General features: G+C 45.0%; 1 pseudogene; it reads right to left on the bottom strand.

Annotated features, from left to right (window-relative positions):
• Positions 1–824: 824 nt before the first annotated feature.
• LOC146806209 (uncharacterized) lies at positions 825–26,422 on the bottom strand (annotated as a pseudogene).

Here is a 26,422-nt window from a genome sequence, read left to right as displayed (position 1 = left end):
GATTGAAATTGTTAGTTGTGGAATTGTGTGGCGTGGAATAGTGTGGTTTGGAGTGGATTTATGTAGTGGAATTATGTGGCATGGTGTGCAATTAAATTATTTGGATGGTAATCATGTGGTATTGAGTGTACAGGAGTTATGAAGAGAGAGATTTGCTTGTCATGGAGTGTAGTTATGTGGATTGGTATTTTCGTGCATGAACAATGTAACGTACAAGCAGTGCGATACACATGCAATGCATCTTTTTCACAGGTGGGGTTCTCAACTGACTTTTTGTTTATTCACTTGACCAACTATTTTGTTCATTTGTGTGGTTCAATAGAGCCCTTTGTCTTTGCATCAGCATATTTATAGTTTTGTTTCTTGCATGCGGTGCTCACAACTGTTGATTTGTGGTGACCAATTGCCAATAACTAATCTGTGAAATGTTCTGACAGAATCTTTTCAAATTTCACATTACAGTTATCCCTGATGAAGGATTTTCCCAAAATGAATTGGGCCTATGATGAAATCGACAATTATTATGAACTTTGAATTGTAACACGCTGCAGATATAGGTTTGGAGCAGCATCCTGTATGACTTCAATAACACAATTCAACCTTTGGACATTCCTGTTTCGCTCAGACTAATTGCACTAATTTTGTTTATTTTGTTCAATTTGGAAGCCTGCGGGACTTAAGGTTTTGCGCCTGGGTCTGGTTTACCGCCTGGTTTCCAGGCACTGACATTTGGTTTTCATTCGCATGTTTTAGGCAGGGTTGCAATTTCGGAGTGCATTCTATCATTATATCATTCTAAAAAGACCTCAGGCTATCTTTTCTCTTCATAGTCTCTTCATCCTTTGACTCCTACTCTCAAAAGCCAGGTAACAAGCACTGTGTTTTCCTTGAGCAAGCCATGCCACTGCTTAACTTACATGGTGGAACTGGGCCGGACGGGGTATGTTGCGTTGCAGGAACAATGGATTGCTGACTCTGCTGATTTGGAGTGAGCTTCTCACCAATGTGATAACATTGTTTATGTCAGTGAACACATGCGTGCACTCTGAATATGTGATAGCAGTGGTCTTCAAAGCCATAAGGAGCGTGCGTATTTGTTCTGGTATTTGCCACCCACCACTAGCCTCATGCTCCTGAAACCCTTGTACAATTTGTTGCACGGGTGTTAAAACCTTCTGCAAAGTGAGAGCCCTCTATTATACCCATACTGAAAATCTGCATCCTCTGGCCAGTACTGTGGACAGAGTGCCTTGATGTTTGAAACAGATCATCAAACTCAGAAGAAGAGACCTCTTCAGGAGAGATGGCAGCCCCTGCTGAGGATGGCATTAACAGGTTCTGGAGGCAATTTGTCAGACTTTGGAAAAAGCTTTCCTTGATGATTTCCACTTCAAATGTGGCTCAAAGTTAAAGACACCACTATGACATTTTTAATCTGTTGCTGATTCCATAGAAGTTTCTGGAAATTCAGCCTCTTTTCCTAAGCCAATTCCATGAACACTTGAATATGTTGACAAATTAAAATAAGTTCCTCAGGGAGAGTGATGAAGTCTCAAACAGAGTTCACACAGCATCTTCAGTGCATCCCACTTTAATCCCACATTTTTCACAAATCCAACACTTATCAGCCTTTGTGCTACGGATTTGTAATTAGCTTTTTCTATATTTGAACATGTTAGGCCTGCAACTGCCGTTTTCAAGTAAAAGCTTAAGGTTGGATACTTTTCCAAACTGCATTGACGGTCCAACAGCTTGATGCAACCATCTTTGTATGAAGCCCTCTGTATGTGGCTTTTAGAAGGACAGCAAATTCTGCGGTGCAGGTTAGTAACTTCCATTAGGTTTTTGATGAGATCTGGTAAAGACATTAAACCATGTCAATAAGCGCTAGGCCTGGGCCAAAATTCCGTTCCGTTCGCGGAAATTGCGATATTTTGGCATTTTCGCGTTCCGCGGAAAGCGCGAAAATGTCAAAATTTCCGCATTCCGCAGCTTAGCGATAATTTTTTTCTTGCTCGCGCTGTAAAACAATACATTCTCGCGCGCGCGCGATCGCCTTACCTGAATCCCTGCGTTCTCCGACAAGTTTTCTTGACCCGGTCGCGTTCTCCACGAGATGTTGAATTTTGGTAGCCATTTTGCGCTGTCTCGCGAGAGTTCGCGGCCGCATTCAAGTCATTTTTCACGCGATCACGTCATTTGTCGCGCGATCACGTCTTTCTTCTCGCGATCATGCACCGCGCGAGTATGAGAAGATTGAGATCTCGAACATGTCATTCTACATCGCGAGCCAGAGAATGAGGACGCGGGCACATGAAATCGAACGCGAACAGGAGAAAGAGACCGCAAACACGTCATATCCAACGCGACAGGGACAAAGAAGAGAACGCGATCATATCGTTTTCGACACGCCGGCGGAAGTAATGTGAAGCTGGAGAACTCAACAACGTAAAATTTACAATTTGGAGAGGAATATCGGCTCTAGCAGCATGAAACCATCTGCAAATACTGATTTTGGATGAAAAGAACTCCTTACATTCACATTTGGCTTTCCTTTTTTGTGCAAGGAGTCATTTTTTTTTTACAAGGTGGAGAGAGGGAGGAAGTGACACAGATTCTCCAACTTCCTGTTTCTGTCCAGCAGGCTCCTCCCAGTGCTTTGTCCATCTCCTGCTCATTCTGCCTTTGGATTTGGAGCTGGAAAGATCACTCTTTTTGTCTGCTGCATCATTGCAATTGGATTTCAGGATTTTTGGAATAGGATATTTTACAAGTAAGTGGTTGTTGTGTTTGATTGTGGGCATTGCAGTTGTTGTGTAACTACAATTTATTTTTGATAATTAATTATCATCATTCCTTTTTTTTTTTTTATTTTTTTTTAATTTTGTGGGTTGTAGTAGTAGGCCCGAGCTAGCCATGGGCATGGCCTCATGGGTGTGTGTGTGCATGATGAAGCAACTGTTCCTTTTGTTTTTTGAATATATTTCATTTTCAATCACATTTAGGGCATGGATGGCATTGGATTGAGTTGGGGAAGTGTGTTTTTTGGGGTGGCCTTGCTGATGTTGTTGGGCCTGGACATGTGGCTGGTGGCCATTTTGAGGCCTAGGCCTGCAAGCTTGCCTGGCCTTGTCTGCCAACAGGCCTGCTTTCATCCACTGCTACCAGAGCAGGTAGCCACAGCTTTAGTAATCTACTGTTTTCTGTTTGCTCTGTTGAATTTAGACATCATTTAGGGCATGGATGGCATTGGATTGAGTTGGGGAAGTGTGTTTTTTGGGGTGGCCTTGCTGATGTTGTTGGGGCTCGCCATGTGGCTGGTGGCCATTTTGAGGCCTAGGCCTGCAAGCTTGCCTGGCCTTGTCTGCCAGCAGGCCTGCTTTCATCCACTGCTACCAGAGCAGGTAGCCACAGCTTTAGTAATCTACTGTTTTCTGTGTGCTCTGTTGAATTTAGACATCATTTAGGGCATGGATGGCATTGGATTGAGTTGGGGAAGTGTGTTTTTTGGGGTGGCCTTGCTGATGTTGTTGGGCCTGGACATGTGGCTGGTGGCCATTTTGAGGCCTAGGCCTGCAAGCTTGCCTGGCCTTGTCTGCCAACAGGCCTGCTTTCATCCACTGATACCAGAGCAGGTAGCCACAGCTTTAGTAATCTACTGTTTTCTGTTTGCTCTGTTGAATTTAGACATCATTTAGGGCATGGATGGCATTGGATTGAGTTGGGGAAGTGTGTTTTTTGGGGTGGCCTTGCTGATGTTGTTGGGCCTGGACATGTGGCTGGTGGCCATTTTGAGGCCTAGGCCTGCAAGCTTGCCTGGCCTTGTCTGCCAACAGGCCTGCTTTCATCCACTGCTACCATAGCAGGTAGCCACAGCTTTAGTAATCTACTGTTTTCTGTTTGCTCTGTTGAATTTAGACATCATTTAGGGCATGGATGGCATTGGATTGAGTTGGGGAAGTGTGTTTTTTGGGGTGGCCTTGCTGATGTTGTTGGGCCTGGACATGTGGCTGGTGGCCATTTTGAGGCCTAGGCCTGCAAGCTTGCCTGGCCTTGTCTGCCAACAGGCCTGCTTTCATCCACTGCTACCAGAGCAGGTAGCCACACCTTTAGTAATCTACTGTTTTCTGTTTGCTCTGTTGAATTTAGACATCATTTAGGGCATGGATGGCATTGGATTGAGTTGGGGAAGTGTGTTTTTTGGGGTGGCCTTGCTGATGTTGTTGGGCCTGGACATGTGGCTGGTGGCCATTTTGAGGCCTAGGCCTGCAAGCTTGCCTGGCCTTGTCTGCCAGCAGGCCTGCTTTCATCCACTGCTACCAGAGCAGGTAGCCACAGCTTTAGTAATCTACTGTTTTCTGTTTGCTCTGTTGAATTTAGACATCATTTAGGGCATGGATGGCATTGGATTGAGTTGGGGAAGTGTGTTTTTTGGGGTGGCCTTGCTGATGTTGTTGGGCCTGGCCATGTGGCTGGTGGCCATTTTGAGGCCTAGGCCTGCAAGCTTGCCTGGCCTTGTCTGCCAACAGGCCTGCTTTCATCCACTGCTACCAGAGCAGGTAGCCACAGCTTTAGTAATCTACTGTTTTCTGTTTGCTCTGTTGAATTTAGACATCATTTAGGGCATGGATGGCATTGGATTGAGTTGGGGAAGTGTGTTTTTTGGGGTGGCCTTGCTGATGTTGTTGGGGCTCGCCATGTGGCTGGTGGCCATTTTGAGGCCTAGGCCTGCAAGCTTGCCTGGCCTTGTCTGCCAACAGGCCTGCTTTCATCCACTGCTACCAGAGCAGGTAGCCACAGCTTTAGTAATCTACTGTTTTCTGTGTGCTCTATTGAATTTAGGCATCATTGTGGGCATGGATGGCATTGGATTGAGTTGGGGAAGTGTGTTTTTTGGGGTGGCCTTGCTGATGTTGTTGGGCCTGGCCATGTGGCTGGTGGCCATTTTGAGGCCTAGGCCTGCAAGCTTGCCTGGCCTTGTCTGCCAGCAGGCCTGCTTTCATCCAATGCTACCAGAGCAGGTAGCCACAGCTTTATTGATCAAGTGTTTTCTATGTGATCTGTTGAATTTTTAGACATCACCTTCCTGAGAGTGTAGTGTGGCTGTACACAGTACTAGTAGTATAACATAGCTCTAGTTAAAAAAAATTCATAAATGGCTAGACTATCTTTTGTTTGCACTAGTACAGTACTAAGTAACTGAACCACAAAAACAAATGCAACATTTCACTGATGTTCTTCTCCTGTCTTCTTTGCTTTTAGGTGCACAAAAGACAGAGTAGGAGGTGTCATCGGCATCACCTGGCTACCCGTTGTACTGCCAGCCAGACAGAAGTCCTGCTGCGCATCACGCCCACGTGTGACCCGAACTTGTTGTGCATCTGCCTCCTGCCTGACGTCGGAATAAGATGGCCCCAAAGAAAGGTACCAGGTCCAGTACCAAGAAAGTTTGCTGGTGAGAAGAAGGAACAGAAAAAGGAAGTGCCATTAACCACGACTGGTGGTGTGCCGGCCAAGGTTTTTTTTGGCACCAAAGCGTTGTCCGGGAACCAAGCTGGGAGCAGCACAGCGGTCCAGCAACCCCACCAACCTAGGCCCAAGGGCTTTACTGTTGCAGAGGTAGCCAGTCTACTAACGGGCAGCGATGTTGAAGAAATGTCATTACCGCAAAGTAGTACACAATCAAGTTCAACGCAGGCGCAAACTCCGCAGATCAGTGTGCAGCCGCCGCAACAAGAACAGCAGCAGCAGCCGCCGCAACAAGAACAGCAGCAGCAGCCGCCGCAACAAGAACAGCAGCAGCAGCCGCCGCAACAAGAACAGCAGCAGCAGCCGCCGCAACAAGAACAGCAGCAGCAGCCGCCGCAACAAGAACAGCAGCAGCAGCCGCCGCAACCAGAACAGCAGCAGCAGCCGCCGCAACAAGAACAGCAGCAGCCGCCGCAACCAGAACAGCAGCAGCCGCCACAACCAGAACAGCAGCAGCCGCCACAACAGCCCACCATAGTAGTTGTTGCTCCTGACGTAGGGGCATTTCAGGAAATCGAGCTTCCTGCAGACAAAGCGGAGCGAAGTCAAACCACTGTTTCAGAACATCTATTGTCTTCCAGACCACCAGCAAGGAAAAGGAGGCTTAGTCCATCATCTTCTTCTTCAAGCCCCGCTTCTGATGATCGTGATGACACTTGGGTCCCACCAGCTCGGTCTGAGAGTGAAGTACGCCACAAGACATTGCTTCTGAAACGGAAGGTCCCAGAAAAACTTAGAGTTATGGAGGTAGATGTAGAAGAGGGGGGTGATGATGTTGATGAAGACGAGCCAGTCATCACGCACATTACTCCCGCCCCAAAGGGATTGGAGACCGACATTCTAACCCTATCCAGAAAGGCTGCTACTGAGCGGGATGTAGCACGGATCTCACCAACACAGGTTACACCACCACTACCTCCAGCTGCCATATTTTCCAAGGCCCGGCAGGGACCTACATCCAGATCAACCACCTCAGTAGGAAGTGGTAGTAAAAGTCACAGTGTAGGTGGACAGGGTCACATATTTTCAAGCACCGCCTCAAGTTCATCTGGTGTTGAAAGTGGCACATCCAGCAGTGCCAGAAAGTTCTCCTCCCCAGTTTGGGACTTCTTTTCTGTTAGCGCCAAGGAGGAGAACGTTGCTATATGCGCAATTTGTCGGCAAGGTGTTCGGCGTGGTAAGCTTGGTACAAACTATGGTACCGGAGGACAAGCAAGTCATCTCAGAATACACCACACTATTGTGTGGGAGGATCACCTACTTAAGTTAAAAGAAAGTAGGAAAACTAAACCCTTTGAAGTTGGTCAGGAATCAGGGAGCGATATTATTGTGGTGGCAGGTGACGAACAGGGAGGCATTTCTAGCCCTGTCTCCAGTAGTGCAGTCACTGCAGTGGTAACGCCCACATCCTCCTCAGTAACATCAGAGTGGCACCGCAGTAAGAGCCATACTCAGAGTGTGGGTGAGACACCAAGGCGACCGGCGAGTACCTCAATGAGACAATCTGTGTCGTTGAGCCTTAGTGGGTTAATGGCACCACTAAGGAAAGTAAGCCAGCCTACCATTGACAGCATGTTTAGGTTGGAGGGGCAGTTCCAACGCAACCACCCAACGGCACGATTGTACAATGCGAAGCTGGCTAAAATGTTAGCGCTGGACCTTCTTCCTTTTTCATTTGTGGAAGGGGTGGGTTTCCTTGAATTTGTGTCTGCCATCTGCCCGAAATGGAAAGTTCCAAGCCGGTCCTATTTCACAAGAATTGCTGTTCCGGCACTACATCATGATGTGCTGGAATTGGTTGGACAAGCTTTGCAGAAGAGTGCTGTGCACAATATCCACCTGACAACAGACATGTGGACCAGTTGCCAAGCCACAGATTACATGTGTATCACTGCACACTGGATCTCTTTTGTGGGGGTTAAAGATCAACTATCTGCACGAGGTGTTGTTGACACAGCTGCGATTTTTGAAGGTACTCGGAAACATGCAACTGTAGCCATGTTCGCCATGGAGAAATCTCATACGGCTGAAAACATTTTAGAAGAGTTTCGCACCAAGGTTTTGGAATGGCTGCAGCCCAGAGGGCTTGGTATTGGTTTTGTTGCCACAGACAATGGCAGTAATGTACTTAAGGCCATGGAACTTGGTTCCTATTTCAGGGTTCCGTGTTTGGCACACTGCATAAACATTATAGTGCAAGACTTTCTGAAAAAAGAACCCATAGTAAGCAATTTACTGTCCATCTGCCGAAGAATATGCACTCATTTCAGCCATTCTTTTAAAGCTCGGAAGCAGCTGAGGATCCTCCAACGTGAGCGTAGGGTGCCAGTCAAGGCACTCATCCAGGAGGTGGCAACACGTTGGAACTCAACGTATTACATGCTTGATCGTCTGTACGAACAGCACAGGTCACTCAATGATTATGTCTGGTACAGAAGCAGTGATGCTAGTGTTAAAGGCATGACCCTTCAGAGGGAGCAATGGACCCTAATTCAATGCCTGACTGAGATGCTGTCTCCTTTTGAGGTCTTCACACGTGAAGTCAGCAAGGAGGACTGTACAATGGGCCAAGCTATCCCATTGTTGCAAATGCTAGAGCATGAGCTGAATAATGTGTCTGAATCCTACAAAGGTGTAGAGGACAGAAGGCAAGCCCATGACTTGGTGGAGAGCTTATCCAGGCGCTTATCAGAAAATGTAAGGATACAAAATAAAATTTTGTCACAAGAACATTACATTTGTGCCACAATTCTGGATCCACGTGCAAAATTAGGACTATTCTGTTCTTTTTCCGACACTGATGTTGCCCGCTACAAAAGTTGTATAGCTGAAGCAGCCATCAAGTTTGAAAACGAAGGGCTGCTAATTAAAAGCCCGCCACATCAACCCACAACAAGTACTGATACTGAAGCAGGCCATGCAGAATCAAGTGCAACTTCGTCGGCTGAGGGCAGTGCGGTTGGCTCACAATCGCAACACTCACCATCACCATCGACTACAAAAACAATAACTGGATCATTCGGCCGAGTACAATCATTATCAGATTGGTATGTAAAGATGGGCCTTAAGCACAGTGCTGATGCACAGAAATAACAGCACAAAAGCTTACCAGCAGCAACCCTGAACATTGAGCGGATGGTCCAGGCCTATCTGGACGACCCAACAGAGGTGTACGTTGATCAAAACCCAGTGCAGTATTGGCATAGGAAAAGGTCTGAATGGCCACAGCTCAGCAGGCTGGCGATAAGCTATCTGGTTTGCCCTGTCGCAAGTGTCTCTTCCGAACGTGTTTTCAGTGCTGCAGGTTCCATTGTAACCTTGAGAAGGACCAGTCTATCTCCCAAAAACGTGGAGAGGTTAACAATGATCAAAATGAATCAGCACTTCATACCACCGAATTACACAATGCATGAATCAACAGAGGAAGATGAGGACAGCGGCTCAGGTGACGGAAGTATTGTGTCAGATGATTCCCTACTACTGGAAGATCCCCCAGAGTTTGAGGACGAGCTATACTTCCCTGACAATTAGGCTCGCACTTACTGTCTTCCTCCCTTTTTTCCCCCTTTGTTTGTGTCTGTTGTTCCGGTTATAAACTTGTGAATCGCAACCAATGCATTATCACCGTCTTCTAATCTTCTAATTTAAGATACAAGTTTCAGGTGTCTGCCATTTGACACTACAGTCCTCAGAATCCAGCTCCTCCGCTCAATCATACTGCATCTCCTGGTCAATTCCATTTCCCTCATGAATGATGATTGGATGATGGTAACAACAAATTCAAACTTTCCTCGTCCTTCCAAAACAAGTGGACCATGAATCTGATGACTTCTATAGCTATCCTCCTTCAGAGCCGAGAGAGACTGGCCATTAACTGAAAATAAGATGCAACAGGTAATGATTGATGCCATGCATTGTCCGCAGAAAAGCAGACTGAGTGATGTAGATTTTGTTGTGTGTGTTGCGCATGAATGAATTGATGTAATTGTGCACTGCCACTAATCAACATTCTACAGAACACACTAATTTTCCTCTTCTGGCAAACAAGAAATGTGTACTTCTCCTGCATCTTGGTGATACATTGCTTTTAATTCAATACAGGAAGGGGACTCACTCAATCTGCGCAATGCAAATGACTGTGACTTAACAGCACCGTCCATCATGATGATGGCGAAAGAGACGGCCTGCAGCGTTAACGAGATGAGATGCAACAGGTAATGATTGATGCCATGCATTGGCCGCAGAATAGCAGACTGAATGATGTAGATTTTGTGGTGTGTTGCGCATGAATTGATGTAATTGTGCACTGCCACTAATCAACTTTCTACAGAACACACTAGTAATTACTCATTTTCCCCTTCTGGCAAACAAGAAATGTGTACTTCTCTCCTGCATCTTGGTGATACATTGCTTTTAATTCAATACAGGAAGGGGACTCACTCAATCTGCGCAATGCAAATGACTGTGACTTAACAGCACCGTCCATCATGATGATGGCGAAAGAGACGGCCTGCAGCGTTAACGAGATGAGATGCAACAGGTAATGATTGATGCCATGCATTGGCCGCAGAATAGCAGACTGAATGATGTAGATTTTGTGGTGTGTTGCGCATGAATTGATGTAATTGTGCACTGCCACTAATCAACTTTCTACAGAACACACTAGTAATTACTAATTTTCCTCTTCTGGCAAACAAGAAATGTGTACTTCTCCTGCATCTTGGTGATACATTGCTTTTAATTCAATACAGGGAGGGGACTCACTCAATCTGCGCAATGCAAATGACTGTGACTTAGCAGCACCGTCCGTCATGATGATGGCGAAAGAGACGGCCCGTTAACTTAAGATGAGAAGGAACAGGTAATAAATGATGATAATTAATGGCATGCATTGGACACCTGACTCTGAGCTATTGGTCTTTGTGTTTGCGTTGTTTGTTGTGCACAAAGTGATGTCAAAGTGTACTAGTGGTAATCTATCTTTCTGTACACAATAAAGAATGACTCAAGTCAGTAATATTTATATTTCTACTCTTGTTGTGTTATAAAAATTACACTTGTACTGCAGGCCGATCTTCAGTCAGTAGAAGTATCAGAGCTGATGATGAAGTCAGGAGGATGTTTCATGAGTGGCATAAAACGGAAAAGCCTAAAGGTAAACACGTGAACAACAACCACAGCACACCCAAATGTCTGTGTAGAAGTTGAATAGAGTGTAGCGGTGGGATGACTGCAGTGCATTGATTTTACTAACTTTAACTGTAAAATGCTATGTCTGGAATGGATAATGTGCTTTGCGTTTGTCCAACTCTTTGAGAGAAAAAAAAAAAGGACTCTAAAGTGTTAACGTAGGATGTGCTAATGGTAAGCACTGTGGGCCTGATCTCTCCTGTTACTGTTGAAGGTCTATGCTGGAAACAGACTACAGTAGAGATGATGCATATGCATACATGCCACCTCGGAAAGTGTTCTTGTTGCACTACACCATCACTTGTGCATTTGTTTTCACTTTCTTTCTGAATATCCCCTTTGGTTTTCAATCTAAAATTACAGGCCGGGCCTTGTCCAAAACTTTGTAAAACATTACAATGCATATTAATTACCTTACCAATCAATCACCTTTTTATTCCAGCCGGGCAGTGGCGAGTGGTGAGGCGACACACCCAAGATTGATGGACGAGAGGAGCAAGAGGAATGCCGAGATGCAAAAAACCAGTCCACATTTTTGACCAGGATAAGACAGTAACAGTATCCACTTTTCACTTCTTTTAAATAATTTGATTAATATCTTGTATACATTCTTTACAACAGTGTGTTCTTGGAGTTGTTATTATCAATCATCATTATGTTTGCTCTGTGTTTACGATTCTTCACTACCAATATTTAAAATTTCTATTTGCTATCTGTTAAAGTATTAAGGCCGGAACAGAACAAGAAATAGAAGTGTATGTAATCCGGGTCTCATCATGCATGCATTTCCTTTTTTATACCTTAACATATGGAATGGATATGGTATGGTAGTCTTCAATGATTGTCGTTTGTTTGTCTATGTATGCATACTGTTTTTCTATGTCAAACCTTTCCCAAAATCCCCCTTCCCATCCAATCAACGGACCCTAACCCTCTTCCCCCGGGCTGTGTGACTTATTGTCGAGGTGTAACTAAATTAAATGTACACCAATACTTAATCACACACTTGCTGGGGCGGATGTGGTGAAAGCAACACTACTTCAATTTCAATGCAGAGCGATGATCTTCTTCTGCTTGCCCACCCATGAGTAGGATATTTCACAGGTTATTTTATTTAACAAAGGAACATATACCTCAGCATGAATTGCCGGCATTGATTGGATTTGTTTGTTGTCATTCTTCATATACAGCACTAACTGTTAGACTGTAGGCATAGCCAAGTCGACAAAACTATAGTTTGTAACTCTGTCTAGTAGGCTATCCTCATAATAACCAGCATTCAGTTTTTTTGTCAAATATTTGAGCATATAATTGTTGCTCGGTAAATTCTGTGATGTACTTCATTCAAGTACTCCTCTAACAGTCTCTCAAAGGCGATTGACTATCTCCTTTTCTTTTTTTGGAAATGCTGCCACCCTGCCAGTGTATACTACTACTACTATACTACCACCACCACCCCAATCATGGCATGTATGAAAAAGGAAACCATCTTCACCATGCAGCCAGTGCTGTGCCACAGTTGGACATAAACATCAAGCACCGGTAAGAGAGAAGTTTGGGGGAGGCAGAATCAATAATGGACATGTTGTCAATGATGTCAGTTTCAAACACCACTCCAAGGAATGCATAGTAGGACCAGTCAATGAGTGAGGTGTGTCGCATCTATCTGTTTGTGTCTTATACAGTCAGCAAATTATTGAAATCAAACACACGCTATGGGCGGCCATGCACCAGCAAAGAAACAGTGTGATGTAAAACAGTTACCCCACCTACAAAACATTAACAACATTGCATGTAACATAGAAAAATATATTTAATTGACCCTAACAAATAAACTAAACCCACAAAAGCTAACCCACCCACCTCCCTAACCCCAACGACTGTCCATAGAAATAGAGAACGCCCAAACAAGTGAAGAACGAACAGGAATTAAAAAAGGGGCAGTGACAGGGACTAACTGGTGGGGCGGGACTGGAGGACACGAATCTGGTCCTCTAAATGGGCGACGCGGCGTCTAAGGCCGCGGCAGTTGCAGCCACAGTGGGGGGGGCACCGGAGATGGCACGTTGGCGGCGGGCAGCCGCCCGGCGGTGGCGCCGTACCGCTGGAGGGCGGTGGCTGGGGCCCGGGGCAATGGAGGAGCCTTCAGTAGCTGCAGCAGCCTCCTCCTCCTCCTCGGCTAGGACCACCAGCCGCCGGTATTCCTGCTGGATTGCCTCCAGCTTCCGCCGCCGTGCCTTGGCGGCCAACTCCTTACGGTTGACTTTCGGAGTTGCTGTGTATCGAAAAGAAAAAAACAAGACAATTGTAAAATATAGTCTTAATAAAACTGTAGGACAAGGTAATTATTTATACACATAGTGGCATGGTAGAGTAGCACTATAAAATAAAGCACAGTAGTACATAACATTTTAAATGTCGCCCGTCCTTCTTCCTTCCACCTGTCTTACACTTTTTAGTTGAACAGTGCACCAGGTGCTCTTCTCCATAAAACTTTCAAAGCGGAGTTGAAATCAGATAGATGAGGACATTGGTTACTCAATACTCCGGCTCCTAGTCCTATACCAATTAAAGGGAATTCTAGTCTTCTAGTTCACTCTTCAAACGTCCCCAAGAACTCATACTTACTTACGACATCGGATAGCGGGCGGACTTTGTCCGCCCGCCATCCGACTGCTAAAAAGGGTGGGGGTCCCGTGGGGACAATTAATTAGGATGATGCGCCCGGCACAGTGGCGGGCGCACCCTGTTATTTTAAATTTAAATTCTGGTTGGCTTTGCTGAAAGCAATGCTAAAATGTTGTGCTGCTTTTCCAAGCACAACATGACGGGCCTCGCACGGAGCCTGTCACGTTTTGCTTTGAAAGTCGGGGTGTACCATAGCATCGGTAGGTACCCTCCATGGGGGCCCCCAAGCATACTCTGCAATGTGTGCATGCCTTTCCGTGGCGGACGGTAATGCCGCCACGCAAAGGCATTCCAAAATGCAGATTATATGGCTGCCGGTGTGGTGAGAGAGACACCACCGTCATATTGAACCCTTTTACACCTAGACATGTCTGAATATTTTCTACAGGGATGGCGGGAGGTTTGCCCCTGCTGTGACGGCAGTGAATTCCAGCCAGCCCGGCGGGGGCAATACGCCCACCATCCTAATGGGGCCCTAATTCACAACTGTACAGTATACATATACATACAGTACACCTTTGCAGTGAGTGTGCTGTCAAGTTCAACAATAGTTAAAGATTATGAATCTAACTTACCACCGCCTGCCACTGGTGCTGCCACTCCCCCTCCGTTGCTATCTGCAACTGCCGCATCCTCGCCCTCTGCGTCGCCTTCGCTGGCCCCAGCAATGGTGGTCGGTAGTGCGCCTAGAAAACATTACACATTTATTAGGCAACATATACACCTCCCCCCTATTGATCAGTAGCAAGGTTGAAAAATGAGTTAATACTAACATAAATCACTAGTACAAATCAGGTAGTAGTAGAGTAGACACTAAGTTATATGATCATTGTAGCATTTGCTTGATTAGCCCTAGCCATGCACATGTGACGTTACCTTTACCTTGCAGCTTCTTAAGACACCTTTGAGCCCACATGACCTGCCTCACACTGCTACTGTCTAGTCTACGCGCTGCGTACAGGCGGTCAACAAACATTAACAAGCCACTTTTTTAGGAAGAACTGGTGTACTACTGTTACTGTTAGTCCATATTGCTTATCCATAGATGCTACACTTTTTGGCACGGCTGAGAAATGCTTGCAAGTTGCAATATACTAACGCACACCATTTCTTTTTTCGCATTACAGACGCAAGATTCGCTTCTACGAACCAGAGCTTCTGAACGATGCACCAACTACCAGTACTAGGTTCTCCTGAGGTGAGGGGTCCCTTCACTCACATCTTCATTTATAAATGTATATAAACTAAATTGCTATGGGATGGTGGTGCTGCCTTCCACCACTTCAGTTATCATGATTTAATTCCCAACTGTATAAGTGTAACAATGTATATTGTTTTAATGTTATTGATTTGCCGGTTGGTGCTGCTAAGAAAACAGTGTACAGACCTTCTCAAATTGAAATAAAAATTTTAAACTTACATAGACTTTGTGGTATTTGGTGTGGAGTGGACTAACTTACACGAGTGAGCAAATTAAAGTAAGGGTGTGCATGTGAATTGCTTCCACGACAGAGGTTGGGTGTGTTAATGTTCTGGGTTGTCTGCTTGTTGGTTATCTTGGGGGGAGGGTTCCGAGACCTAATAGGTATGACAAGACAGTACTATAGTCAAGCAGTGGAATTGTGGTGGGTGCGGAATCTCTGATTGAGGTGTGCAAGGAAGGTCCAACCTACCATCACCAACATCCTATTTTCTGGTGCAAATGTATGTGCAAGATCCCTACAACAGTTGTATGTCCTATAGGGTATCATATCAAAATATTAGGAAATCTGGTAGGGCTATTGCTGTGAATTTTCAAAGCCTAAACATCAACAAGAGTAAAAAGTAGTACAAGACAACGACCCAACGGATTGTACGAGCTACTGGTGAATATGAGTTTTATATTACAACCTTTCACAAAGAGTGGCACTGGCCAACTGGGCAAGACTAGCTACTACAGTACAGACAGACAGACTGATAGTATGTAGTAGTACTCAGTCATCATAGCGGAGGCAGGGATAAGCTTTTTGAAACCGTACAGATCGAAGGATAATTGGTGGTAAAAAAATAGCATTTGGAAACACACTATAGTTCGGGAGAAATGGGGCAGTAAAAGTTATGGAATAAGAAATATTATTAAAAACAAGAAGACTTACTGGGGCCAGCAGAGGAGCCCTCAGTGGTGTCCTCCTGGTGGTGTTCCTGTCCCGCCGACTGCCCAGTCCCTGCCCGTCTGCCCCTGGGTGCTGATGAACAGGAAAGATATAAGAAAGAGACAAACATTGATGGATGGTGTCAACTTAAGCAAATACAATATTTTTCAACAACGGTCAAAAAACACTTATGTAAACAATTGCAATAACTACATTGACCGATCTCATCTGGTCAACATGTAATATCGGGGGATTCGCAGTTCGACTACTTAAGTTACTATTTATCAACAGTAATCCATTCTTCCATTCTGATTCCAGAAAACTAAGTTACAAGTAAGCCTAAGTATTAGTACAACGTACCACCCAACCTAGCCCACCTATTCCAGGCATGCCAATTGTACATTAAGTATGCATTTCCACTGTATTCCTCAACAATGTGTATGATCCAATCATGGAGGACACATGAACATGACTACATTTTTTGTATACACCAAATTTTGGTTTGATTGATGCTGATCTGCTACTGCTAAGTAACTGCAAAGCCAACCTCCACTCATTGAACAAACTAGAAAGGTTCTAAAGACTGGCGTACTAGCAGCATGTCACGTAACTGAGTGAGGGGGGCATCACGCATACCACTAACCAATTAGAAGCTCATACAAAGTACCTAAACCTATGTATCAATCCGCCCCTATCTATTAGTGACAGGACAAAGTAAGGAGTGGACGTGAGTCACTGTAGCATTACGTAACTTAATTTCTCTAAAATAAACTCGTAAAGAATCACGCTAAGCAAGCGCAAACGCAAAGCTGCAAACAAGTAAGATTAGTAGTAGCGCAGAAGAGCACCTGTGTCATAATCACAGCAGACTTTTAAACGTTATTAACCTGGAATGTATTGCAAGCAGCAACATTCTAGCTGGTTGGAAGGAAAAAAAGATATTCGCAATATATAACATAGAGCAGAAGAACAGACACAAAGTTGTAATAATTAAATAGGTACTCACCAAGCCCCGGGACCTCCACTCCTAGCAGGTCCAGCAGGTCCTGCTCACGGTCCAGGATGTCGGACCACCGGTGCGTCAGCTGTGCCTGGGTGCGCCGGACCCCAGAGATGCGCGACACTGCCTGGCGCACCTTCCCCCACCACTGCCGACGCTCCCGGAGGCCGTACCCGGACCCAGGCCTGCCACCTGCTGCCAGGGTTGAGGGGAGGTGGCGCTGCACAAAGAAAATTAGTGCAGCCAACTCCGCCTCCCCAAATAAGGCCCGTGCATGCACCCCTTGTGGGCGCCGCCTTCCGCAAGGAAGGCGGTCGCGGCTCTGGCTGCGCCGGCGAACAGCCCTGCCCTTGGACATGGTTCTGGGGACGGGGCGGGAAAGAAAAGGTAAAATAAATAAAGGAGTAAAGGAAATAAATAGCGGGCAATACAAAGAGAAAAAGTAGCTAAAAAACAAAAAAAAAGTACACAAAAACCAAAAATATAGAGGCAGGAAAATAGATAGAGAAATAATAAGTAATAAAGATCCCAAAAAAGTGGCTATAAACAAAGGATTGAAAAGATTTAGGGAGGATTGAAAATCAGGCCCCAGAACCATGCAATAGAGTGGAAAACAAGATGGCCGCGCCCGTTGCGACCACGTGCGCAAGTTCGCGCGATATTTTCTCCCTGAGCAAGCAAAAAGCAACGCGATCAAGTAAAAGCGATCGCGAACAGGAAATATCGACCGCGAACATGCATTGCGCGACCCGGAACAGGAAGTAAACAACGCCAGAGGGCGGGACAAGTGAAAACAAGATGGCCGCGCCCGTGAGCGACCGCATGGGTAAGTTGGCGACCCGCGAACACGCAAAAAATACTGCGAACAGGCGGCAAAAAAACTTCCGCATCTTCGTGATATTTCCGGAGTGTTTGCGGAGATTTTCTGCATTCTCGCGATAATTTGCGGAAGTTAATTCCGCAAATTCCGCCCACCCCTAATAAGCGCATTGAAGCTGTGAGCTCCTGTCATCTCTTGCAACACCTAGGCGACAGTGATCTCAAACCTGTGGTTTCAGCAGTGCCATGTAACAAGTGTTGGATAACATTTGCTCATATTCAGAACGGCCATGACTCCAGGCGCCCTCTTCAAGGTTGCAGAAGCACCATCAATTGTCATTTCCTGCAATTCAAGCAGCTGGAAGAAAATAAACAATGTCTCGGACTCCTCCCAAAACATAGCCCTGATGCACCCAGCCATAGCAAAGCTATTATTTACAGTGGTACACTCCTTCACAAGAACACTGAACTTGAAATCATTTTCAATCATGTATCCAATAATTTTCTTCATTTTTCACCAATAAAGTCACGAATTTCAGCACAGCTTTTGCAAGAGTGAAGAACTCTGCCCATGTCTGCACTATTTGCCACTTGCAAGTCTACCAGATCTGGCATATCGGAGGGGCACAGGGTTAGTTTAGTAATCATATATGCCGTGCAAAAAATTGACATGTGGTTTCATGTTGCGAGTCTGTGCAACTGGAGTGTCAAAAGGCCTGTCTGTGTTTGGATAAGAACCTTTTCAGCCTGCTGATAAGCATGACTCTCCCACTGGTCCCAGATGTTCTTTCACAAAGCAGATTGTTGGTCTTTTTTGATCACAGAGTGTTAGAAATTGTTTTTTTGATTGCCAGAGGTATGCACCCTGTCCAAGCAGGAACCACAATCCTAGTCATGGTAAGTCACAAACACATCCTAAATTAACATGTGCTCACCCTCTGGCAGCTCGGCACAGAACAATCAGGCTTAAGTTAAGGGGCAATGAATAAAGTACAACAATTCAAACAGTAAAATAGTGAAAATACAACACAAAAAGATACCACATTGGGTTAGAAATATAGAGCTTAATTTAATGAAGAAAACAAGACCAAAATGACAAAAATATAATAAGCAGAATTTGAGTTATGACTTTTTAAAGAATAAACTGAAATATAGTGCTTGACAGCATAAAGCGCCAACCAAGGCTATCTGGTCGTGGTAGACTGGATCAAATCCAAACGTTCAGGCCATTCACAATGGAGCACGAGTCAGACACTGGAACCAGCCTTAGCTCGCTGCAAAGCACTTTGGTTGCGTCATTGTTGAAGGCAAAATGTGCAGTGCAGAGAGGGAGATGCATCATCAACAATTCATAGAATGAAGGCAAAGAATCCTCTCTGATGCTGCGCCAGTCGATGGTGTGTCAGAACTGGTGTCATTGCCCTGCAAAGTTGGCGATGTGTCGGAGTCTATACTCGCAATAGCAGCAATGTGTCCGTAGTTGTAGAGATATCCCAGTTCTGACCTGCTGCATCAATGGCGGTGTGTGGATACTGCTGGAGCAGCACTTTAAAACCACTTCCAAAGGGTCCTGCACTGGATTGGCACCAGTTGGCAGGGCAGACTTACAGACGGCAGAGTCCAGGTGCTATAGCAGGGTGGTTGAAAGAGTTTGATGTCCCTGAGACTTCAACACAGCAGGCAAGTCCTTGGATTCACTTTGGCTATGGGTTCAAGTGATGTCAGTCTTTCTCACTCCGGCAAAGGAGCAGCAGGCAGCAGACCAGCAAAAATAAGAAAGCAATTCTTCCAGAGCAGCAGTCCACCAGAGTGGCAATCCTGAAGCAGCACAGCAGTCTTTCTTCAACAGAGAGTATCCACAGGTCTAGCGGTGTACTAAAGTGGTAGGGTTAGGGGGTAAGCAGTCCTTTGTGTGGGGACCAGACACACACTATTCAGGTGTAATTGTGAGGCTGTGCCCAGCTCCTCTCTCCCATCCTGCCCAGGATGGCCCATGCATGAGTATGTGGATGGCCCATCAAGTCACACCTAAGCCCTCAATGTGTGTGACTTTCTACAGGGAATGTACAAGATTCAGCTGTCACCCACCCCAGAGATGTGTTGGTGACCTGCAGCAGGCACACTGTAGTGGAGACAGGGTTTTGTCTGCATACATTGCTATGCTAGCATAAGCGTTTTAGATGTTAACGCCATCTTGCCACTTTGGTGCTTTTGCACACAACACTACAGGTAGTTGTTATTACGAGTAAAACTGCTTGCCTGCTTTTTCTTCACATGAGAATGGTCTGTTTTTCACATCCCTAGACGTGCACCGTGACCTTAGTCTGAACACTGTGTGCAGAAACCGTCAAGGTCCAATAACAATGTATGCTGTTGAATTCAGGTTGATCGGCCCACGCTCTAGACACAACAAGCACACAGCTGCACATTTCTGAAACTCGGGTGCCTTTAATATTGAATTTGCAAGCATGATTCAGACACTTGGAGAAAACCTTTCCAGACATAGAGAGCAGTGCTGATCCTGTGATGTGATCCACCTAAGCTGTACTTTGAGGTATGGGGTTCCCCATTCACACCTAGAGACCTTCTATTATTTTATAAAACTAGCTTACTAGCCATGGGAGGGTGGTTCACAAGGTATTATAGGACCTGTTTCCACTATCATTGTAATATGATTTCTCCCTTTGTTTTTTATGGTATTGTAACAATGCTGATGTTTTTTTTCCTAATCATTTGTCTGCTTATGTTAGCCAAAGTTCTGTACCTTAGTGCACGTAGTTAAAAATAAACATTTTAAACTTTTCCGTGTCTCTGATTATTCATGTTGTGGACTGATTTGAGAATAATAAGGAAAAGGTATTTCTGATTCCCACCATTCCTGAGAGTACTTTAAGTCTCTCTTTCTGGGTTGTCTAATCATTGATAGCTTCGAGATGATACGGAGAACGAATGAGACACTGATGCTAGTCGGATAGGGATTCTGGTTACTGAGGTGAGTTTTTTGGTACACCACAATTAACTGAGGTCCTAGTTTCCTGTGCATAGTTCTGTGCATGAGCAGAATCCCCGCAACAACGCAAGGCTAAGAGAAGGAAAATGCCTTCCTTCTAAAAGTGAACACAAGGAGATGATGGATGGAGTGCTAAAAGTCACAGATCAGGGTTGAATCCATCATTGTTCTTTAGCTCACTTCACCACCTCAGTTCAGACCCAGCTATATGCAAATCAGTCTTGACCCTGTGCCTCATGGGAATAGTCCAGCCCGAACTACCAAGCCAGGTCTATCCTGACTCGGAAACAAGCATCCTAGGACCGGTTTTGGGGTAACACCCCTCATCAGCCAGGCTAGCTTGAATCCAGTGGCAAAGTAATCAAGTGATGGACGGAGCGCTAAATCTTTTCAGACACTCACACCTAGTCACAGATCTGGGTTGAATCCATCATCGTTCTTTAGCTCACTTCGCCACCTAAGTGGGAAGGGTATGCCCAGCCGTGTGTCACGTGCATTCCTTCTAAAAGTGGATTTTTTTTTAATTGTTACGATAAACTTGACTGTACCATTAAAGTGTATTTATCATTGCAATTCCAGAGGTACTAAACATGACAGCTCTGCCTTCTTCCAAGTGTGAATTACAGCTTATTAGATGAAGCAAAGAATCCCCAATTTTAACCTATTGGAGGAGAAGACCTCACAGTTGTGGAAACCACATTTGGGAGATTTTCACTACCAGGACATGTAAAGCATTAAAGTATGTCCTACCATTTAATTTCACAGCACCCTGCCCTGTGGGCTACCTAGGGCCTACATTTGGGCTGACCTATATGTAATAAAAGATTAGTTTAAGGCTTGGCAAGGGGTTTAAAATGTCAAGTCAACATGACAGTGAAAACTGTACACACAGGCTCTGCATTGGCAAGCCTGAGACAAGTTTATAGGGTTACTTAAGTGGGTTGCACAATCAGAGCTGCATGCCCACTGGTAGCATTTAATTTACAGGCACTGGGCACAGGTAGTGTACTGGGGACTTCTAAGTAAATTAAATTAATTATACTAGTTGGGGATAAGTCAATCAAGCAGAATCAAAGGGGATGATAGACGGAGTGTTGAACATTGCAAGCACTCACCCCCAGTCAACTGATCTGGGTTTAATCCATCATCATTCTTTAGCTCACTCCGCTACCCCAGTTCAGAGATGGCCATATGGAAATCAGTCTGACCCTGTGACTCATGGCAACAGTCCAGCCCGAACTGCCAAACCATGTCTTCCCTGGACTGGAAACAAGCATCCTGGGACAGGTTTCAGGCTAATCAGCCGTCATCAGCCAGGCTAGCTTGAATCCAGTGGCAAGGTGAGCAAGGCACCCACATCTGGGTATACCCTGCCAACTTAGGGCGAACAAAGCAAACCCAAAGAGAATGATGGACGGAGTGTTGAACATCGCAAGCACTCACCCCCAGTTAACTGATCTGGGTTTAATCCATCATCATTCTTTAGCTCACTCCGCCACCCCAGTTCAGACATGGCCATATGCAAATCAGTCTAACCCTGTGCCTCATGGGAACTATCCAGCCCAATCTGCCAAGCCATATCTTCCCTGGACCAGAAACAAGCATCCTGGGAAGTCAATCAAACCATGTTTAGGGAGAGTGTACAAGCACTTTACCACTGGTTTGTAGAGGTAAGGTGCACAGAGTCCGAAGGTCAACAAACACAAGATCAGCAAAATTGGATGTAAGCTGGCAAAATGTTTGGGGGAAGACCATCCTAAGACTGACAGGTATAACATGCGGGTGCAACCAATCAGTAATTGAGGCCACTCTCTAGCCAATCACGAGCCACAGACATGCTGGTGTAAACCCAAGGTTCCAATGCCAGTACACATGGCAAAGCCCTGGAGCCCATTCCTGATTCACAGTTAGGGGCATTGAGTTTGGAAATGGGTTTGTCTTCTGTCCAGCACATAGGTACGTCGCTCTGAGTCTCAAAGATCTGTTGAAAAGTGACAGTCTCATTGCCTTAGGAGGTCACTGTCACCAGGTGGTACATTTTGATTTACAAAGAGATCTTCTGAGTCTAACGATATGATTGTGATCACATTTATATTATCCTTATTAACTTTACAGATAACAGTTTCCTCTAGGACTTATGTAGGATTCTATTCCCAAAATATGATCCTCCTCTTCCGAAAAGGGGTCTTCTTCTTTTTTCTTTAATACTCAGCATACTTGGTGGCTCATTAATTTTCTGTTGCAATAGTAGGTTCCTCGCCCGGTTGTATTTCACTCCTCTTCATTCTGGCCAATGCAGAAATCAATCAATCAATCAAGTTTTACAAAGCACTGCTAATCACCCGATAGGCTATCCAGGTGCTTGCAGGTCTCAGGAGGCTCATTCAAACAGGCAGGTCTTGAGGACCCTTTGGAATTCTAAAATTAAGCTGATGGTTGAGCTATGTGGGGAGGCTGATCCAGGTCTTTGTTGCAATGTTGGAGAAGAACATACTCCATTTCTGCTTCGGTAGATGAGGGAGTGTGGATGAGTGACAGGGAGGCTAAGAGTATTGTTCTAGAATGTTGGTGGACATCCAGGTGGTGGTTAATGTAAGCTGGTCCTTGGATGTTTAAAGCCTTGTGTGTATGAGTTAGCAGCTTGAATTGGCATCTCTTCTGTATGGGGAGTCAATGGAGTTGCTGAGGTGGGGTGTAATGTGGGTTCATTGGGGAAGGTCAAAGATCAGTCTGGCTGCAGCGTCCTGTATGGTTTGAAGTCTCTGAACAAAGTGTGCCGTGATTCCTATGTAGAAAGGGTTACCATAGTGCAGTTAGCTGGTGATAAGGGTCTGTCTCATGGTGTGCCTCATGTGCAGGCGTTCCCACTTGAAGATCTTACCTAGCATTCGCAGAATGAGGAAGCAGGTGGAAGAGACTGCGTTGATCTGTGATTAAATGGTAAGCTAGTTATCAATAATGATTCCAAGGTTTCTGTTGTGGTCACCTGGTGTGGGTCCTAGGTCTACTGACTCATTGTGGTTGGCTTATTATATAAATCAGGGTGTCCTAGGTCACACAGAAAGTCCCTGACATATTTTAACCATTTCAGTTTCAGCACACCAGTCATTCCCACAACATTGTTTAAAATGTCCCTATTCAAGAGGGTTTCCTCAGACCTCCATATCCTGTACCAAAGCATAATTGGTTCTATTTTGATTAGGTCTGTTAAGCATGGACCCCCAATTCCGAGTGACAAACATATGAAGATACACTATTCAGGAGAGCCAGTATATATCTTAGGAACTGATTCTCAACTGTTTGCAGCGGTTGAGTGTTGCAATGTCCCCACAATCCCGCTCCATACAAGGCTGTCGATACACATTTCGCCCTGTAGATTTTTAGTAGGGCTTGCGGGGGTGTCACTCCTAATTTTTTTGAGAAATTTATTAGGGCTGCAGTGGTTTTCATGAAGGCGAGTTTTCTCATCTGCACAGCCTGCGTCCATGTAGCTTTATTGTCAAATAGGATACCCAAGTAACTAAAGCTGTTTATAAAATGTATTCTTTGACTGTCGATGAACATGTCTCTGCATTTATTACTTCCTGTACCACATCTCATGATGAACGTTTTTGATGTGATTACCTGGAGGCCTAAGTCACACATATGAACAGCGAAACCATCCAGTAATCTTTGAAGGCCCACTTGGGTACGGCACATTAAGACGGCATCATCTGCATACATTAATAGCGGTATGGGTCGACCTTTTGTCAGAGGGTAGTCTTGTCCCACCTTCGTCAGTGCTTGTTCTAGTCTGTTTGTAAACACATTGAAAAGGAAGGGAGCCAGCACACACCATATGTGTATATGCAAGTATGAGGATTGTACTTTATTTGTTTTATGTTTCCTTTGTGCTACAAGTCCTTATGAGACCCAGATGAAACGGACTGAAACGCATCCACCTGACAGACTGGAGAAGCCCTTACAAATTTGACTCTCAATTAAAGGAAATATACAGCATCAACTAATATAGAAAGGGGTTGAGACATATAATTCCCCTGATTGGTGCTGGTGCAAGGGCTATCTTTTTGATATGGGTTGTGAACCATAGTTATCAAATAATTTTTTTTTGAGCCCCTTAAGAAATTAGGGTAACAAGGATTCTGTGCGTTTGGCAGAAGATACTGTATGATGGTTTATGTTTGTTAAATTTATATGTATATAATTTTTGTATCACCTTTTTGTATGTATATGTAGATATTTTATGTGTTACTTTATTTGTTTTTTGACAAATATATACATAGAGACAAACATCTGGATCACGGATCGGTGTGAGTGTCTTTTCAATAAGATACATGGTTTGAGGATATCATTTTCTGCTTGAGGGATTAATTAAGATTTCCTTCAGATTTAGAAATCAATATTTTTGAGCGATTCCGCCGCATCAAGTTTTGTTTTTGCTGTTTATATCGCCCAGGTGCATGCGGAGTACTAGGGCAACCCCCCTTTTATTGAAACAGTGATTTCTGCATAAGTCAGATTGGAAGGCATCACGTAGTTTTTTCCACTCCAGGTGTGTCGTCAGTTGCTTGTTGATAGTGTTTTCCAGTACCTTTGCTAGGAATGGGAGTAAGGAGATTTTACAGTCGTTTTTTAGTTCACTGGGATCGGAGGAGGGTTTTTGAGTAGTGGTCTGAATTTGCGTGCTTCCAGGCATTGGGAAATGTTGTAGTGGTGATTGAAGTGTGTGTTCCTGACCAATCCTTTTGTTTCTGAGGTTGAAGATGCGGTGTGGGCATGGGTCTGTGGAAGCTCCCGACTGGATGGATTTCATGATGGAAGTGGTGGCCTGGGTGGAGAGGTGGCTCTAGGGGGTCAGCCTATGGCTCATATCAGTTGTGCTGGAGGTGTATCTGTTGAGGAAGTCTGTAGGTGCAGGTTGGGGTTTGAAGTTTCTTTATATGGATGTGATCTTATCATGGAAGAAGTCGTGAGGTTGTTACATAGCTTTTGGGAGGGTGTGATTATGTTTCCACTGGCAGCGGGGTTGGAGAATTCTTTAACAACATTGAAAAGTTCTTTGCTGCTGTTTCCACTGGTTTTAGATGCAAGCAGATAGGGCTGTCTTCTTTGTTGCTCTCAGCAGGGGGTGGCAACAATCCCTCGAGTTCTTGAAGGCTGCCCCACAGGATGTTTTCTCTCTGGCATGCCATCTCCTATCCAGCTGCTTGCTGTTCCGTTTCACTGTTCTGAGTTCCTGGTTAGCCATTTTGAAGAGCTTCTCTGATTGTTGCTCTTGATAGAGGGGGGAACAGCCATTACAACGCGGTTTTTACCACGCGCAGCTTTTACATCGCATGCGTTAGAACGCATGCGATGTTACAACGCAATGCCATTACACAGCAAGTCTTTACATCGACTTGCGCTAGATGGCGTGCTAACATTACAAATAGTGTAGTTTACTATCCCAACACCTTCCCTACTGTTAAGGAGTTGGAATAGTAAATTACACTTTTCTAATGTTAGCACGCCATCTAGCGCAAGTCGATGTACAGACTTGCGTTGTAATGGCATAGCGTTGTAACATATGCGATGTAACTGCATGCGTTGTAATGACACGCGTTGTAATGTCATACATCCGATAGAGGTGATGCTGTCAGCGCAGTTGGTGATCCAGGTATTTCATTTCCGTGTTCCAGGTCACTGGTGGCACCTGGGTTGGAGATATTGAGGGAATCCGTCCAGCTGGCCTCTGAAATGTTGCTACATCAGTGGTGTGGGGTGCTAGCTAACTTAGGGTGGCTGTGTGGGGGCTGGAGATGCTGTAGTGGACGATGGAGTGATCAGTGTATTTAAGTTCTCTGATGTGGCTGTATTTGATGAGGTTGCTGGAGCTGAAGATGAGGTCCAACATGTGTCCTGGGGTTTGCTTGGGGTCGCATATGATCTGGGTCAGTCTGAGGCTGCACATACTGTCAAGGAGATGTGTGATTGTTGCTGTTGTGGGTTTTCGATGTGGAAGTTGAGGTCACTGAGGAAGATGTAGTCTTTGGAGTCCAGGGCTAGGGGCTCCAT

The sequence above is a fragment of the Triturus cristatus genome, chromosome 8 (assembly GCF_964204655.1).
Source record: "Triturus cristatus chromosome 8, aTriCri1.1, whole genome shotgun sequence".
NCBI lineage: Eukaryota > Metazoa > Chordata > Amphibia > Caudata > Salamandridae > Triturus > Triturus cristatus.
Note: the sequence above shows the minus strand (reverse complement) of the source record. Positions and strands in the feature narration are given on the sequence as shown.